This window comes from Pinus tabuliformis, chromosome 4_2 (genome assembly GCF_031772625.1).
Source record: "Pinus tabuliformis cultivar Carrire ecotype Pingquan chromosome 4_2, CPIR1, whole genome shotgun sequence".
NCBI classification, from domain to species: Eukaryota; Viridiplantae; Streptophyta; class Pinopsida; order Pinales; family Pinaceae; genus Pinus; species Pinus tabuliformis.
In genome coordinates this window covers 922,339,202-922,358,404 of record NC_142304.1, presented here as the reverse complement: position 1 = coordinate 922,358,404, position 19,203 = coordinate 922,339,202, and the positions used below count along the sequence as shown (strand labels likewise).

Genomic DNA, 19,203 nt, shown 5'->3' with positions numbered 1-19,203 from the left:
TATGAAGTGCCGTGTGTCACTATTTTGATATTTTGCTCTGAAAAATATCTACAAGAAACTACAATCTGTCCTCTTTCTGTAACTTCTTACGAAATTTCAATTTGATGCTTAAAGAGAAAGTAATGACGATTTTCCCCAGGTCACCTATTCGGAATGTAATTCAGGAGTCTGCAAAAAGACCAACTTCCTCAGATCATATCTCCACAAATATAACGCGAAAAGCTCTAAAATTCGGATCCGAGGTTCAGTACGATTTCTTCTCAAATGGGTTTTTTTTTTTAGCTTTTGAAACGTCGCAGAAAAAAATTCATAGCGAAAATGCCACGATGACCTATTTGGAGTAGCGAAACACTAGAATCCAAAGCTCTGATAACAAATGTTATGAAACCAGATCACAAAAAGATAGAAAAGATAGATCAACGCCTTAGAATTCAGCCTCTTCGAGGGGGAAACCTCCTTTACATTACATAAATGAACAATTCTTGGATGATACAAATGAAAAGACCTCCTTTCTATATATAGGAGTCTAAGGGGTCATAACATAATCAGAGCCGACATAACAATAATAATGTAAGGGCACAATAATAACAATATGAGCTTCTATGTGGCACAATAGTAACAATATGGGCACTACATGGGTACATCAATATAATAAGTGGGTTGTACTAATAACAATAAGGGGTTACACTAGTAGTATAGGGGCATAACATGTGACATCATTTATGTAACAATGTTACATTGGGTTTATGCCATACTTCTTGGAAAATGATTGAAGTGGGTGATGATGGCTATAGGGCATTGACTATCTAAGTAGAAGTAATTACACGTATGTTGGTAGCTCTCTGTTATAGACATTTTTGTGCCCTACAACCCCAAGCATGAAATGTCCATAAACCAAGGGCTCCTAAGTCCCTAAAAGTGTTGTTCTAACCCCTAAAGGAACAAGGTCAACAGATTACAACTTCTCCCAGAAGTTATCCATGAGAAACTACTCAAAATTGGTCAAAACAGGATCATTGTAGCTGCTCCACTGGCTAAGTGCGTTGCATCTCACCTAAATACACTGTGAGGGTGTGTTGCATTTCAAAAGTCCCTTCTGTGGGGTGCGATGGGCAAGAAATGACAAATGGCAGTGTCATTCCGCGAGGTGGAGAGGCAATGGAAGCTTCCAGAATCTTCTCCTGCGACACTTGCCTCACTGAATTCGACCAAGGATGAGTAAGAGGCCCTCAGTCTCCAAGTGGAAGCAAGAACTATCAGAGAGAAGACACTAATCAAATCACAAGCTGACTCATCCCCCTTACAGATATCTATATATGGATCCCTCATCCCAAAGATCCAGAGGCTGGAATTTTGCATATTGTAAGGAATTGTTGTTGGTTTCTAGAGACAAACATCATATTGTTGGGTGATCTAAGCTTTGTTTGAGGTGAAGAGGGGCTTCTTTGCTGGGAGGTTGATGCTGGGTTAGAACAACTGGTTGTAACTCCTCCTGGATCTTTTCTTGTTTATCAATAAAAGCTATTTGAGTTTTTCCTCCATGCTTTTGTATCATTGATGCTTGTTACATTTGTATGGTCAATTTACATCTGATCCTAGATTGTTTATGATTATAGATCCATGTCTTCGTATAGTGCTATGCTTCTGTGATCTTACAGGTACTTTGTGTAGCTGGGCATGCAAAGGAGCAGGTAGTTGAGGACTATCAAAGAAGAGAGGGATCGAATCGAAGGATTAGTGCAAGATAGAGGTTGGTCTTTCTGTTCCTCTCTATCTATAATTCATAAAGGAAAAACAAAAGTAGTTTTTCTCTGTTTGTTTCTAAGGCAGTTGTCACACCTTACTGGGATAGAGCAGTTCTAAATAGACACTTTTCCCTATAACACTCTCTGAGGACAAAGTTTGAAAGAACTTATTTCAGCTCATCGAGATGACATGATGCACCTAGGCTTGTGCCATTATTGGATAGTAGTGTTAGATGGTTCCAATATCGTGTGCAACATAATAATAACAATGTTTGAGAATTGATGACTATTCATTCATGAGTAGTGACATGCAGTGATAACTAGCAGTTGTGCAGTGATTTGTAGTGATAATTATATACTGTGTGCAGTGACAGTGATGTATAGTTGAATAGTGATAGATTTTGTGCAGTGATTAGTTTGTGGGAACAGTGATCAATGGGTACCAAGATTCGACATCTATCCTACATTTTCCTTTCAACTATTCTAAATTTATTCAAAGTACAGGGGATCCAATGTAAAAATGGTGAAACGTGATCTACCGAGTCTTCTAGGTGATTGGAGTCACCTTCCAGTTGTGGCCTGAGAACACTTCCAGGTGGCAGGGTGGTGCTAGGGGAAGTTGTGGCTTGCACAGGGCATTTCAGCATCCATTCAGTTGTGCCTGATAAACTAACAGGGCAGCAAAGCATCTTTTCCGAGAACAACTGGTAAATAGAGTGTTGGGGCTCTCATCAAGTTGTGGTCTGATCTACAGGGCTTTGGGGTGTCCTTCTGCTTGTAGCAGGATATTAGGATTTAGTAGTGTCCTACATGTTGTGGCCTGTAAATTAGAGGCTGATGAATCCCTCAGTTGTAGCTGAAATCTTGATGTAATCAATTTTCTTTTAATAGGGATAAGACAATTAGTAAAGAAGCATTCAGTGGTTTTTGACTTGGAGGGGGCTTTCCACCTAAAAATCTGTGTCCTCCATTTTGTATTTCTTCATTGTTGTATGATGTTGTCCATTGTTGACTATTTTTTATGATCATCTAAAGAATAATAATAATAATAATAACTGAATATTAACTAATGCTTTAAAAAATATTAAAAAGTGCTAATTTCTAAGAAATATTGATTCACCCCCCTCTCAGTATATCCAAAAATGGGTATCAAAGCTTGGTCCCTTGAGTAACAACTTAACCGCTGGAAGGCAATTTTTAGAGCATAGAGATGGGAAAGTCAAAGAAGCAGGTTGCAAGGGTTTCAAAGGAAGGTACATGTACAACAAAATATGAAGAAAGTGAGTTTTGTGTACTAACCCCTAATTTTGATGCAAATAATTACTGGATATGGGAATCTAGGATGGAAGTACATTTGCAAGCACATAGAGTATGGGAATCAATTATTTATGGAAAAACATCAACCGATGAAGCTAAAAGGTACAATTTGAAGGCCATGAATGTAATTTTGAATGTTTTGCCAAATTCATGAAAACAACAGTTGGTCAATGTTCAACACCTAAATCTCTTTGGGAAAAGCTTCATAATCTCTATTCAACAAAGCAATCAGGTCAAGATGTTATTGAAAATTCAGATCCTTCTGATTATGATGAAGAAATTGGAGAAATGAGTAAGACAAAGTTTCAAAATCAAGTGATCAAGGTGATAAAAGAACTCAAAAGCCAAAAGGAAAGGGAAAGACTTCTGGAAGCAGAATTGGAAACAACAAAATAACTCAATAAGAAAAATGAAGAATCAGGGAAGATCATTAGCAGTCTTCGAGTACAATTGGAAGAAGTAAAAAATACAAAGACACAAGACCTCAAGAGAGAAGTCCAACAGAAGCAACAAGAACTCAACATAGCCTTTGCAGAGATTAACAGGCTCAAACAACAAATGCAAGAAGAAGAAATTGAAAGGAAGAAATATGATCAAAGATACATATCCATAGTTGACCAAAATAAAAAGGCATTAGAAACATCTTCAGCATAAATAAGTAGGCTCGGGATTGAAAATGAGAAGCAAAAGGAATAGATACAGGTTCTCAACGGAGAAGTAGAGAAGACCACTCTTCTCAAGCTACAGGTTGAGGAGGTAGAAAAAAGAAAGGAGATCATGAAAAGATGGTTTCAAGAAGATCTTGCTCAAAAGCAAGAAGAACTTGATGAAACCCATGATGAGATCAACAAACTCAAGGGGATCACAAAAAGAACACTTGCAAGATAAGATAGATAAAGCAAAAATGAATTCAATTAAAGTTGGTAAAGCTCTAGTTGATTAAGGTACAAGATCCACATCTTCGTAGGATGATTCTAAGAAGGAAGTTGATCTAAGTGAAAAGACAAAGAAGAATGTTGCAACTCCAAAGAACAAGACCAACGTAGTCAAGAGCAAAGGACGACAACAAACTACAACACCACCTCCAAAGAAGAATGATAAATATTCCAGGTATGTTCGTTTATTTAATGGTTATTGTTTTTCATGTGCTAACTATGGAGATATGGCTAGGGATTATAAAGTTGTTGACAGGTAGAATTATCAACGACCATTTCATTTGAATGAACCATTCAAGTATGCACATTTATTTAATGGTTATTACTTTTTATGTGCTAACTATGGACATATGGCTATGGATTGTGAAGTTTCTAGCAAGTACAACTATTATCAGCAAAACCCTAGAAGCAAGTTTGCAGGATCATGAGATAGACACCTAACGGAATCTTCTATGAATGATGTTGAATGTTACAAATGTCATAATGATGGACACATAACTCATCATTGTAGGTGCAAGATGGAATCAACCATGAATGAAAAGGTTGACGATGAGAATAAAAAGGTTTGTAAAACAAAATAGGTATAGGATGAACAAGTACAAGATCAGCAAGAAAAGGAAGAAGGCAATAAGGTCTTAGCAGTTATGCTTTTAGGATTCGTAATAGGTCGTAAGGAATCAACAATTTCTTTGGATAATGACTCGAGTCAAGATGGTTTGTTAGATGACTCACTATTCTGAACGATTCAGCTCATCGACTCCTTGAAATTTGAAGAGGAGGAGTCTATGCAGCAATATATGGCACAACTCTATGATTGCCATACAGATAGTTTGAACAAGATGACAATTTCATTATAGGTTCAAGGGAAGTAGAACAGTTGAAGGATTACAAGTTCACAAAGGAAGGTTTCTCTTCAAGGGAAGCACACACAGGACATAGGTCCATAGGGATTGTCATTGACAGACTATTACAATAAGGCTTCTTGTCAGGGGGAGCACAGGAAGATAATAGGCCCACATGAAGCAAGAAAATTCTCAGGAGGAGTAATCCTTTTCCATTGATGTCAAGGGGGGGAGACAAAATTAAGGAGATTGAAATCTTGAGAAGGAAGTGAAGCATGATGTCAGGGGGAGTTGTACTTGCAAGAGGAGTATGTGTATTTCCATCAATGACAAAGGGGGATATTTTTTCATTGATGTCAACCCATGGAGGTGACTGGGATTGACTTTGACCAAAAACACCAACCATTAATGTCAAATGGTTAATGAACGCTTCTTAGTAACTGTCAAATTACATCAAGAGAACAACTAGACTATTGGATGGTTGAAAACCCAAGTCTTAGGGTTTGGGTTCCCTGGACTAAGGATGTACCCCAACTGTGTCGAGGGATTTTGAAGGGTCAAACTATTGATTTTGTGTTGTATATATAGGTCATTATATTCTCCTCGAAAAAAAAATGTGTTGATATGTGGTACGCTCCGAGAGGCCTCCTGGTCTGAGAGATATTCACAATTGAAGTTAGTGACCCCAATTTTTGGGCTAAAACCCCAAGGGGTAGTGACATGACACCTCCTCCTATGGTTGTCAACATATGACATTGTTTATCACTGTAATCTCACTCCATAAAAAACATGTTTATGTTGATATGTGGTACACCCATAGAGGCCTCCTAGTTTGAGATATATTCACAAATGAAGTTAGTGACTCACTCCATAAAAAACATGTTCATGTTGATATGTGGTATGCCCCGAGAGGCCTCCTAATTTGAGAGATATTCACAAATGAAGTTAGTGATCCCACTTTTTAGGCTAAAACCCCAAGGGGTAGTGACATGACACCTCCTCTACGGTTGTCAACATATGACATTGTTGATCATTGTTTGTCAACTTATATGGGGTGATATTACAGTGATAAACAATGCCATATGTTGACAATTGTATGAGGAGGTGTCATGTCACTTCCCCTTGGGCTTTTAACCCAAAAACTTGGGTCAATAACTTCAACTGTGAATATATCTCAAACCATGAGGCCTCTCGAGGTGTACTACATATCAAAATAAACATATTTTCAAGGAGAATTTAATGACCTAGATCTCCAACAAAAACTCAATGGTTTGACCCTGTTAGCACTTGAAATTTCACCTCAGGCTGAAAAAGGTAAACTCCAAGGCAACATCAAACCACTTAGCCTCGTAGCTAGCCCTACGGGGCAGGAGAGGGCTCTATCCGGTCTATCTCGGCAAAGATCTTCAATGGGCAGAGATAACCAATAAAGAACACTGATTTTAGGCTAGTAAACTGATATAAAAAGGTTTGATTTGGGATTTTTAGGGTTTTGGTGGAAAATTGGGGAAAGGCAATTTTGGGTGCAGGGATTGGACACAGTTTTCGCAAGGGGTTCTTTGGGGCGAGGTAGGAGACTGTATTGATGCCTTTGAAAGATTTGGATGGATGAGAATGACTGGTGAGGAGCTAAGGAGAGCAAGCAATCACCTTGAATTCTCCTTAAACAACTAAAAACATTGATATTAAGCAAACTTAAAGGCAGAGCATAGCAACCATGAATTCTACCTTAACACTTCATTTGCCTAATTTGCAGAAGAAAAAGTAAGAAGATGATTCACATAACAAACTTACAAGTACAAAGAGAAACACACCATCAATACATGTAACCACAGAAATCCCAAAAAGGACTGCAAAACAAGGATAATTTTAGGGGCGAATGTTCGCCCTTTGGCGAAATTAAGGGGTTTTAAATTTTTAGTGGGCGAATATTTTGTATCATAGTACATTTTTACAAATCACCTCAAATAGCCCACCTTATTTTAAGGGAGAGGGTATAAAAGGTAAATTTAGCCCTTGAAATTAGGACTTACAACCTTCCATTCGCCCATTTTCAAGAATAGGTTTTATTTAAGTGAATCCATTCGCCATTTTCAAGAATAGGTTTTATTTAAGTGAATCCTATGGGCCAAATACCATATTTATAAAACAGGTATGGTAAATTAATAAAAATATAAATAAATGAGAGGTATGGTAAATAAATAAAACATTTTTTATATTTACTCCATAAGTCACCTTATATACATGTAAGGGTGTAAACAAATAAAAATATAAGTAAAGTGGAGGTATGGTAAATATATAAAACGTCTTTTTATACTTACTCAAAAGGTATGGTAAATAAATATAAATACAAATAAACTAGACGTATCGTAAATAAATAAAACCTCTTTTTATATTTAGTCCATAACCCTCGTTCTATTTATGAAGGCTCAAGAAAGAGGTTTTATTTAAGTTAATCCTATGGGCCAAATACCATATTTGTAAAAGAGGTATGGTAAATTAATAAAAATATAAATAAACGAGAGGTATGGTAAACAAATAAAACATTTTTTTATATTTACTCCATAAGTCACCTTATATTTATGAACACTCAAAAAATGGGTTATATTTAGGTGAAACCTATGGCCAAAATACTATGGGACAAATACCATGGACTAGATTGTTATTAATACCATGCAAAAAACCATTATTAACCCTAATATTAGAATTAATAAAAATAAAAATGGCACATGGTATTGACCCATGGTATTCACCAAAATGGCACATGGTATTGACCCATGGTATTCACCTGGAATGTAGCCTATTTAAATGGGGGAATTAAACCAGCATGTAGCCTATGTTAAGATTCACTAGGACTTTACAAAGTTTTATTATTTAGTGAAAGACTCGCCAAGATCTTACAAGATTTTATAATTGAGTAAAATATTCGCCATGCCTGGTGAGAGATTCGCCAAAAAATTATATATACATATTATATTATTGATAAAATCGCCTTCCATTTTTCCTATATACCATGGAGATTCGCCCATTTATTATATTTATAAATTTAGGGGGGGTTCTTAAAATTTTCCCTGCTGCAAAACCCTGGTCTTTCTTCCTTTGCCAAAATTGCAGAGATACAATGAGTAATACAATAGAAGCTTTCTCCCTCAAGAGTCCAACCATGAAAATGACCAAGAAAGTACATAATATAGGCAATCTAACATCTTTCCTTGCCTCTAGGGGTCGAGCTCACTATCCTAGGAGCTGTTTCAACCAATTCTAAACTGAGCACTGAAAACTAGGCAGTCAAAACAACTTGCCTCTATAAGCTAGGAAACCAATTCATTCATTAAATTTTTGCCTATCTCATGAATGAATCTTCTAGAAGAGATAAATAAGTGTCAAAATATCATAAAATTACATCATTTACAACAAGGAAGATCAAAATCTACTCCAAAAAGTCAAATCTAGTCAAAACTGCGTTTTGCTGAGCTGTAGGTGAATTTCTGTGAAAACTGCCCAACACGTCGCGCCCTGATCCTGAATGCGTCACGCGCCTTTGGAGTTGTTTTTGAGGCACTTCCAGGTATCCAAATGAGGCAAAAGTTGGCTTGTTGGAAAGGTCTGGATGTCTACTTTCCAACCCAAGTATAATTTCTGAATTTGGTGGCCATTTGCCCCTCCAAAATTACAATCTCCCAAGACTGCTTCCTGTGTGTCAAAAAAGTGGCAGAAAGTCATTTTTTGCATGTTTTTTGACCTTCTGGAGGCTCAAAACTTGGTGAAACTTCTTGGTAATTGCTGAGAAAGTGTATCTTTGCATGAAAAATCCAAAAATGCTGAGTTTTCTTGAAAAGGAGTTGCCCATCGAAAGGGTCGCGCGCGGCGCGCGACGTGTTGGGGGCAAAAACCTGTGTTTGGCACAAAAAATTCACAATTGACAAAATTTTCTCCAAATTTCTTGAAATTTGGGCTAGGAGTCCCCAATCAAGTACCATGCTCATTCAAAGAGGCTTTGGCCAAAATTTGGAGTGGATCGGGTCTTTTCCGTTGTTTTAGTGCCTTGGCCAACCTCCTTGGATCTGGCGATTGTATTTTTGACATTTCTATAAAACCATGACACCTGTGTAAAAAGTGAAGGAGGTTTTTCTTACTTGGCATGTTGTGGACAAAAACCTCTCTCAGTTTTCCCAAATTCATTTTTGATTGCTCAGAAACATCTTTTGAGTGAAACTTATCCCAATGTGTGAAACAAGGAATTTTGTCGAAATGAAGCGAAATGAAGGGGATAAGAGGCTTCTAAATTCTTGGGGAAATTTTTGGAAGTAGGGAGGGATGTTAGGAAGCAGGGGAAAGTGGAATCGTGGAGATCGAGTGAGGGGAAGGGGTCCAAAAGGGCAAAACACAGGCCCAACCTAGAAAATTGTCAGGTTGTAGCAAGAAACTAGGGTTTGTGCGAAAATGAAGAATTTGGCGGATCTAAGGGATGGGAAGCATTTAATAAGGTACTTTAAGGATAGGGGAAGGTGTATGAACATCTGGATACAAGTTTTGCCGATGATTTGACCGTCCAAGAGAACTTGGCTTCAAAACCCTAGAAGAGGGAAATGACCTTGCCTAGGTGCAACTGAAGCATGAACAAGATGTAAAATGACTCATTAGACATTGACATGATAATGAAAACCCTATGAATGATGATAGACTCAGCTGAATAGTGACATAGATTGGCATTTGGGCAATTTTGAAAAGAGTGAGAGCAAACCCTAGACCTAACGCCTAGTGACCAAATTTTGCTTGAAGACTCACTGAAATGACAAAATTTCACCTTGACACTTCAAAATCACTTTGTAAGAGCACGTTTGATCACTGGAGGAAGGCTGGAAAGACTGACAGTAACAGACCCTTCAAAAACCCTCGACATAGTCAGGGTACATCCTTAGTCAAGGGAAACCAAACCCTAGGACTTGGGTTTTCAACCATCCAATAGTATAGCTACTATCTTGATGTAATCTGACAGTTACTAAGAAGCGTTCATTAACCATTTGAGATCAATGACTAGTGTTTTTAGTCAATGTCAAACCCAGTCACCTCCACGGGTTGACATCAATGACAACACCATCCAACAATATTGTCACCCTATGCACAATTGTGTGGAGAGGACTGATCCATGAACTGATCTTATAATGCACCTTCAATGAATTATATTTTACACATTGTTTCATATTTATCCATTCCATTTTTTATTCAGTTTAGTTTATAATTAAAATTCATTTCAATTCAGTTCTGCGTGCATGATCTATCATTAGGAGAAAACAAATCACTAGTTAATTAAAGGGATTGCACATAATAAATTTCAAGCTTAGGTAGAGGGATCAATTCTCATGGAAGGGTATGCACTCCTGCATGCTCTAATTCATCTTCTAGTTCAAATGCACTTACCTGGCACACTTATCCATGTAGTTGGAACACACTAGGTGATTAGACTAGGGTGAGGCTCTAGTGAAGGTTAGGAAGATTTATGTTTTGAGTTATTGCTATGTATTTTTTTCTTTCTGTATTCAATAGAAGATAGATGTGATCCAAATCTCATATCTATGCACTCACTATTATTATTTTTCTGCATTATGTGTCTATAGAATTATAGATTTTGGTTTTTGAAGACTGTTATTTTCATAGGTTTCCATATTTAAAGTTACCTTTTGAGTGAAAAATATAATTATGATGGGCAGAAAAGCAATTATCTTGGAGGTAGCCACAATTGCAACATGGCAACATAATGGTTTTTTAGTGTGTGGTTAGCATATTACAACAATTAAAACAAGGACAACACACCTTAAAAAGAAGTGTGTTACACAATTTTGGACCTGGTTTTTCTTCGTCCTTAATCCCTACATGCTTTCTTGATGGTGGAAAAAGTGCCATCTTGTTTGAAAATTTATCTTAGAGACACCAAAGATAACCTTATTACTGAGAGATTTTATTGCAGTGAAGAAGAAGCATTGGATGATGTAAACTATCTGTTGGATGATATTGTTGTGGTATTTGCAAGATCTAGCAATAACCAGTTTCCTGCTCTTTGGCTGTGTGATTTATGTTTGGACTACATCCAAAAATGGATGGACTATGTTTATAGGGGTACAAATAAGTGATGTTATAATATTGACACTTCATTCTATGATCATAGATTAGCCTTATTTTTGTTAATATTTTTTCTATGTGTAGCCAAGACTATGTTCCAACAATGGCACCTTTCTCTTCCAGTAGTAGCAACGAAGCTACTGAAAGCAACAAACCCTCCTTTAGTAACTTTTTACAACAAGAAATGAGAGTGAAGTAATTTATGGAGGAGAGAGAAAGGTTGAACGCTTGGAAAAATCATACATGCAACACCCTCAATTCATTTCTAGTTTAGATGCTTTTCCATGTTTAGCGGTCAGTGTTATTTCTTAGTTTTCATTAATTAGTAGTCTCCATGCACTATTTAGTTAGAAGGTACAATTCCCTAAATAAACAAGGTGGTCATGCATGTGGATTATTAGTGTTAGTTAGGGTATAATTATTTAGGAGGATGCATTTCTCAGTTCATATCTAATAGAGGCACACTTCACTTGTGTCATCTATTCATGGATATCATCACCTCATAAATGAAAATCACGATTTGGAACTTAACCATGAAAAAGAAAGCTCACATCTTGATTTCTCCACATTTGTTCATGAGTATGATGGTCTGGTTATGAATAAAGTCACAAGAGGAAGCGTGAGTTTTGGATGAGAAACTCCAAGGATAGGGTTCAACCCTTACCTCAATTTAAAGGCATGTTGACGGTGTTGGACTCGCCAACATGTTAGGGGATCTCCCTGGTAAAAAGTCCCAATTAGACCTCAGACTGTTTGGTGTAGGAGTCCCAACAGTGGGTCGTACGGTATTGCCTTGACCACGGTTTCGCACAGAGGAAAATAAGATGTCCATGTTGGTAGCAAGGGTGTGACCGCTGCGACAAGTCAAGGAAGGTGCATGAACAGTTCTAACATATAGAAAGTGGGGTGAGTGCGCCCCTTGGAAACCTATGATAACATGTGGCTTGGAAGGGAACACATGAGCGAAGATGCATCACAAACTGGAAAGCAAGTTAGCTAACAATCCAAAGTGATGGTTAAACCAACAACACATTTCAGTAAGATTCGTACATAATTATACAGAATGAGTCCATATATGCATGAAACATGTTGTCTCTATTATATTAAGAATTGTAAGTTCCAGTCATACAATACATCCATGTCCAACCACTAGTTCCAACAACAGAATGTTATAGTCACAACCGCCTGCTCCTCCAAAGAGATATACTAGCTATACACAGTGGAGAATCCAAGGCTCGTTAAAATACTATCCAAGCTCTCTCCAAGATACTCTTATCGATAGATTAGCTGACCAAAATCCTCTACAATGAGTTATGAGGGACTATTTATAGCAAAGGGCGGGGTGACCCTAGACACTCCCCTTTGTGACCATTCATCTATCCTCATGACTCTTCAACTACTCTATGACTGTTACATTCAACTATTGACACTTGAACTTCCACTTGACGAGACATTACATACAATCTGCACATGTACCCATGTGAGACAAAATGGCTTGAGAAAGCCATGCAAGAAATCACTAACACTCGAACCGTTGTGGTGAGACCAACTCTTTTTCATCCTTGTGATGGTCAATGGTGGCGAATTGATGCCAAGCTTGGTCATCTATGATGGTGTCTGCGCACTCAATGGTGACATCCTGCTAAAAACGAACTCTTGCCTACGTTGCATCTGGGTACACTGATATGGCTCTTTTGTCCAACTCATCTGACAACATGCAGATCATCTTCTTAATTGCAATTGGACCAGAAACATATTGATGCATAGCGTTTGTGTTGATCTCCAAGTGTGTGCTGGTGACCATATGTGTCAACTTGTCAAGATACATGTTCAGCTCCAGTCGAACTTGCTTCTTGTCTTTGTTTGGGTGAGCGTGCCAAATGGGTGGGATCGTATGCGTGCGCATAATGACATGCATGCTGCTAAATTCCCTTACATGCAATCAACAACACTGCTCACCTTGTTTACTCCATGCCAGTTGCTAGGATGGATCTATAATTTGTACAGGTGCAGTTTCATCCGTCTGTGCATTTTGTGCCCCCTTCTCTACCTGGTCCTACTATAACTCATTCTCTCATCTATGCAGCTCATGTTTTTCCTTGAGTTGTTGCTTCAGTACATGCAACTCCTTCTCTGTTTCTCTCTTTGCCTTCACGTGATCTTCATGTCACGCCGTCACCTCATAGCCTCAATCTCTAAAGCTACTTTCATCATGAGTGGATCTTCTTTTAACTTGCAGCTTTGCTCCGCCTCTATGTTGTCGACAACCTTCCTCTTAAACTCGTCACGTGTAGGTGCGCTGACTTCTGCTATTGTTGATGGTGCTGCTCGCTGTGATGCTGCTTCCATTCATCTTGATATCCTTGTCCATGAACAACTTGATGTCTTTGTGGATAGGAAAGTTCATAGACACTTGATCGACTGCATCCTTAGATGTGCTCTGAACGATGTCTTTGACTCTGCTCTCCTGGAATCCATTGTACCTGTGTTGCTGAGAGGCAGATGAACACCTGTGATACCTGGAAACATAGCAATTCTCGTGACAAGCAATCTGTCAGTCAAAAACCAAAATGAACTTGAGGACTAACTTGCAACATACATGTGTGATTCATCGTGAAGGTTGCGCAATTTTCGCTGGGAGTTAGGGAGACTGGCTACCAAAACTGTGCAAGGCACAGTCCGGGCTATCAAGAGGCTGATTGATTGCTGGAACTGTGCAATGCACATTCCAGCTTGGCCTACTAAGGACTGAAACTGCACAATGCACATTCCAGCTTGGCCTGCTAAGGACTGAAAATGTGCAATGTAGATTCCATCTTGGCCTGCTGAGGACTGAAACTGCGCAATGTGAAATTTCATTCAACAGTGACATGCAACCAGCAAACTGCATTGTGTAGTTTTTGGGGCTGGAAGGACATTGCCTCCAAGAATTGCACAATGCAAACATGGAGGTCAGTGCTAGGCCGTATTTGCGTAATTTTTGGAGGGAGGGAAAAACCTTTGCTTCCGGAAATGCGCAGTGCTAGCCGGGCAAGGGATGGTCTGGGCCAAGGTAGCCTAGACCGGCCGACAGGTGACTGAAAACATGAGAAGTTTGAATGCATGATGAGATGAGTGCAAACAAGAGTGAATGATCATACATGAAAACAACAAGTGCAGGATTCAGGAAATGGGAAAGCATGCATGTGTGTGAAGCGAGTCGCCACAACGGTGACCATTCGTGAAAAAACAGTCCAATGCATGCGACAGTAGTGAGATGCGAACGAAAACTGAAACAGTGCTTCTACAAGCAAACATACATCAAAATGACAACAAGTGCTCACTAAAATCAAGAAGACATCACTCACACGAAGCAAAACACAAAAAGCAACAGAAACACAGAGCGAGACATGAAAAGAGAGCTTACCCTGAAACAGCTGAGCTGAATGTGCCACCGACTCCTAAATGCAATGTGGGATGTCAGAGCTACAGGGTAAATGTGAGGAATGATCTCTGCAGCATCCAGTTGATGAGTTTTGCTAAATCAAGGTTGTGACGCGCATGCCACAAATCTAGGAAAAGCGACACTTGGCGGGAGGTTTCTGAAATGATCTTCGCATGTAACCTCCAGCTACTAATATATATCCTTGAATCAAGGGATGCCTTTGCATGCTGCCTTGGGAGAAGTAGTCCATATATGCAAATCATTTTTTCTCAATCCTGGAGGGAACTGGTCAACCTGAAGGCACATGTGTCGGTCTGCGAGCCTGGGATGAAAATCTGAGCAGTTTCTGGGTTGAGAAGAGATGGTTGTCCGAGAGGGATTGTGAATTTTTTTATAGGAATAGGCGACTGTCTCCCTAGATTGCACAATTTCTAGGTTGAGCAACTATCCTGGGTCAGACCTCGCAATTTTCTTAAGGAAGCCTGTCTGACTGTATCTCGTAATTTCTATGCTGAGCGGCTGTCCTGGGTCAGACCTCACAATTTTCTCAAGGAAGCATAATTGACTGTATCTCGTAATTTTTGGGTTGAGCAGCTATCCTGGGATGAATTCGTAATTTTTGAGAGGAAGTCTATCAGGAGGAATTGCACAATTCTAGAGCCCAGCTAGGTGTCCAACTGGGTTTACGCAATTTCTGGAGGGAAGGTTGGTTCCCCTCCAGAATTGCGCAATTCCCAGAGGGAGTTGCTCAATCAACAACTGAAACTAAGCCTGAAAGCAGCCTGTGAAGAAGGTGGAACAAACTTGCATGCACAGGTTGAAAATACTCTATGAAACAGTTGAAGCTGATGTGCTTGACAGTGCAAGACATGCTGCTGAGGATGGTCGGTAGGGAGGCTCCAAAATGAAGCTAAGGAAAAATTTTGGAGGGTGGTTGTAGCCGCTACAACAAGGCACCAATTAGAAATGATGTCTTAGGATGTATGACTCTAGGAAATTATGACTTGTCGTCAAGTAGAGACCAAGATTCAATTGACAAAAATGCACTGCATTCCTCCTAGCCATAAGATTATTTAATGTATGAAGTGGGTGTAGATTGTGCCAAAGTGTTGGATGATGACACTATTTGCAAAATCCATGATCAAATCGAGGATAATGTGCATTGTTCACATGATCTGGGGCCTTGGAGGAGAACTTACAACATTTTCATATGAATGTTGACTAGATAATCAACTTCGTGGACAAGCCCCATGGGAATAATACTCTAGGTATATCAATCATGCTTGTTTTAAACAGATCTGATATCCCCTCATTTTCACCACAACTGATTGGTTTTAACACCACTGTGTATCCAAAATGATATTTTCTAATGGCTTGATCAAATCACGCCTCCATTCTCATCCACATTTTCCTCACTTCAAGACATAAATGGGCAAGACATTTCATCACTATACTTGTGCCCCTAGTAACTTTGGACCAATATGTCACTTGTATCTTAGGGTCGACAGGCAAACAATGCATCTCTCTATTATTGGGTTCTCTGTAGGATGATTTAGTATGCATAAAAAAGTCACATAGTGTTATAAATGTTTCTTTAAGAGACTCGAAAGCATTAGATCCTTCCTCGTCACATGAATAAAACAATCCATGTGATAGTCAAACAAGGATCAAGGGTTGTCTAACAAATTTCGTTCATAGACTTGAGCATAGGATTTAAGCATGGGAACATTCCAATAAATCATAATCTAGGATTTACGCAAGGGAAGCTAAGTGGGTTGATTGCGGGGAAAACTCCATAGTTAAGCACGCTTGAGCCAGAGGCGATCTGGGATGGGTGACCTCCCGGGAAGTTTTGGTTACTGGGTGCAAGCCCCGAAAGCAATGATTGACAATATGTGCTTCATTTCACTAGTTTCAATCCCACTTCTTCACCCCTGTGGTGCAAGCCCCAAAAGTGATGATTGACACTATGTGATTCATTTCACTAGTTTCAATCCCACTTCTTCACCCTTGTGAGCATCACCTGATGCAATGAGTGCTAAGTGGACTACTAAAAAATCATGAGAAATTAGCCAGCTACGACTACCTCTCATGGAAATGGTCATAGATGAATGACTTACTTAACGCAGTTGAATCCCAAAAATGACATTTAAAATCATAATCTATTCTTCAACAATATTTTTAAAGGTATTAAGACTATTGTCATCATCTAAAATTGCCAAGATTTAGAGTCGATTTATTATTTGTCATGCTTTGTGCAAACTTTTCCTTCCCTGTGGTCCTGGCCACATTAATCATGAACAACAAACATGGTACACTGAAATGGCCACGTTTGAGATTATAGTTCACTTGATGTATGTGTATCTCCATCAGTTCTATTATTATGAGGGAACATCTGGAGGACATCAACACTACCGATGAGTTATAGGAGGTTAATATTTCAACACACAAGGAGTATTTTCTCTATAAGTTGCATGATCTAGGATGTACACAATTAACATTAAGAAAAATACCTTAAATAAAAAAAGTCCTTGAATTGTATTTAATAACTTATTATTTTGTACAGAGTCCAGAATACCATTTTTTTCTCTATAAAAACTAATTCTATTAAGAGGAAAGAAAAATATAGTTACAATGAGGCAGTAGCCTCAGCCGAGAACATCTGAGTTTCTTCTGGTTATCAAAACTATCCCATGTTTGGGAAAACCAGTTACACTTTGCAAAAAACCATGCAGAAAGTCGAGAATACAACAGTAAAACCAGAATGAGAGCTTGAGAGAGCACCATTTGAAGAATTTGAGACAACATCATATGACAGATTGCTACACAAGTCAGCAACAGAACCACAAATGCCAGAACCACAAAACTACAAACAGTATCACAAAAACCACTAACAACAGAGCCTAACCAGTCAGCAGCAAAAAACTTGGGTGACACGTGGGAGACCATGTGGCATCACATAGGGAAGTCCAGGTCCAGTGGCTCCTCAATGACGGGGCACTCGTTCCCATACCAAATCTTGCCTTCCTTCGCCACGCTGCCCTCCACCCCACCACCTGGAGGTTCCGAAGCTTGAAGGGTGCCGCTCGAGCTGCCAGCAATGGCCATTGAAATTGTGGTGCCGTGAGAGTTGCCACTTGGTTGCCGAGTGTCACCTACAGCATCACCTTCCTCATGCTACCCGTCGTGCCTTGCTGCTCTGCCTTCATCCGCCGAGAGCTGCTCTGAGCCATGTCTGCCAACAATTCTGCGGCTGTCCTGAGGTTGCTCGGCCGGGTTACGCTCCGGAGCCCTGTGTTGTTCTTCTTCTTCAGAGAAGATGATGGTAATATTAGCAGTGATAATGGGCCAGTTCAGGTTGCTCTGGAATCTGAAGTGAGTCGACTGGAAGGCATTGTGCGGATAGACTCTGCGAGGCGGGCTAGGAGGGGGAGAATTAGCCTGGGATGAAGTCGGAGAGGCAGGTGGTGGTGGTTGCTCCATGCTTTGCGCTGCCTGAGAGCGAGCATGGCCCCCTCGGCTACCTCCATGGCGGCTCCTCATGCGGTGACGAACCATGGTAATGTAGCGAAGGAGAAGCGCAGGCGAATTGGGTGCTTGGATGGGAAGCAAAGAGTGCGCAGAGGGGGCCTGAATAGGGTTCAGAGGGTAGAGCTGGGAGAGTGAATTAAGACAGCAAGGAGTTGAACAACGATTGCCTGTAACAATTCTGCTGCAGGGGTTTCCTGCTTGGAGCAGGCATATACTGAAGGAGGGAGGACAGACAATGGAGTTGATGGGCTTATGCACCATGTTTAATCTAACCATCTCCTTATCTCGACCGGGGCGTTCATTTATTATGTCCTGCAGGTGGATCTGCTCTCGCCTGAGGTGAGTTTGCAGGTGCCTGAGCTGGGCATGGAGATTAGCGCTGGCCTGCAGCTGGCTGGGCCGAGCGTCGTCGTTCCTCTGAAGCGCCATTAATAGCCTTGAATATCACCCGCATCTGGGTGCTCTTCTTCTCCCTGTTTCATTTCATTCTTCACCAGATTTTGGTATTCCATTGATTGGATTTCAGTTGTCAGCATAGAGAGTGAACCAGTATGTAGATCCATGCCACTTTCTACTCCGATATTAGCCAGTAGATCAGCTACTTTGTTTCCTTCCCGACGTATGTGCTTGAAAGTGATCGCTCTATGAGAAGAGAGCCAGATTTCAATGAGTTCAAGCCGCTTCGCCATTCTCCAGTTGTTGCTCACTTTGCTTGAAGGTGTGCCTTGCATAATTTTGTTGACCATATTTATGAGGATCTGAGAGTCTCCTTCTATAATGAGTGGAAAGTATCCCTTTTTTTGAGCTAGAATAAGACCCTGCCATAGTCCTTCTAATTCGGTCGAGTTGTTGGTGTCCCATCCATTTGAACCCAAGAAAGTAAGAAGGGGAGTGCCCTTATGATCTTTGTATATCCCTCTAAATCCTGCTTTGCCTGGATTTCCTTTCGAGGCCCCATCAAAGTTTAGCTGGACCATATGTTTGGGAGGAGGAAGCCACTTTTCAGGAGTTCTTTCCTTTGGCGTAGTTGTTCTTTTGATTATTAAATCTTGATTCCACTGAAGGTTCCAGTTTGCCCAGATATTTTGTTCCTGGGGGAGAGAAGGAAAGTCCTCCTCATGCCAGGTTTGGAGAAGTAAGGTGTTAAATTGGCAACTAGGTCCAAACTCCATGTGGGTCGGCTTATTTATGGCAGCTGATATTTTTATTGGATCCCTCTTGTTGAGAGGTGTAGGATTGATCCAAAGATAATCTGATTCCGATAAGTATTTATGGAGATATGAATTTAT

General features: G+C 39.8%; 1 pseudogene; it reads right to left on the bottom strand.

The window, feature by feature from the left end:
- LOC149172700 (OBERON-like protein) overlaps positions 1-17,491 on the bottom strand; it is an 87,157-nt pseudogene extending 69,666 nt beyond the window's left edge.
- Between the last annotated feature and the right edge of the window lie 1,712 nt (positions 17,492-19,203).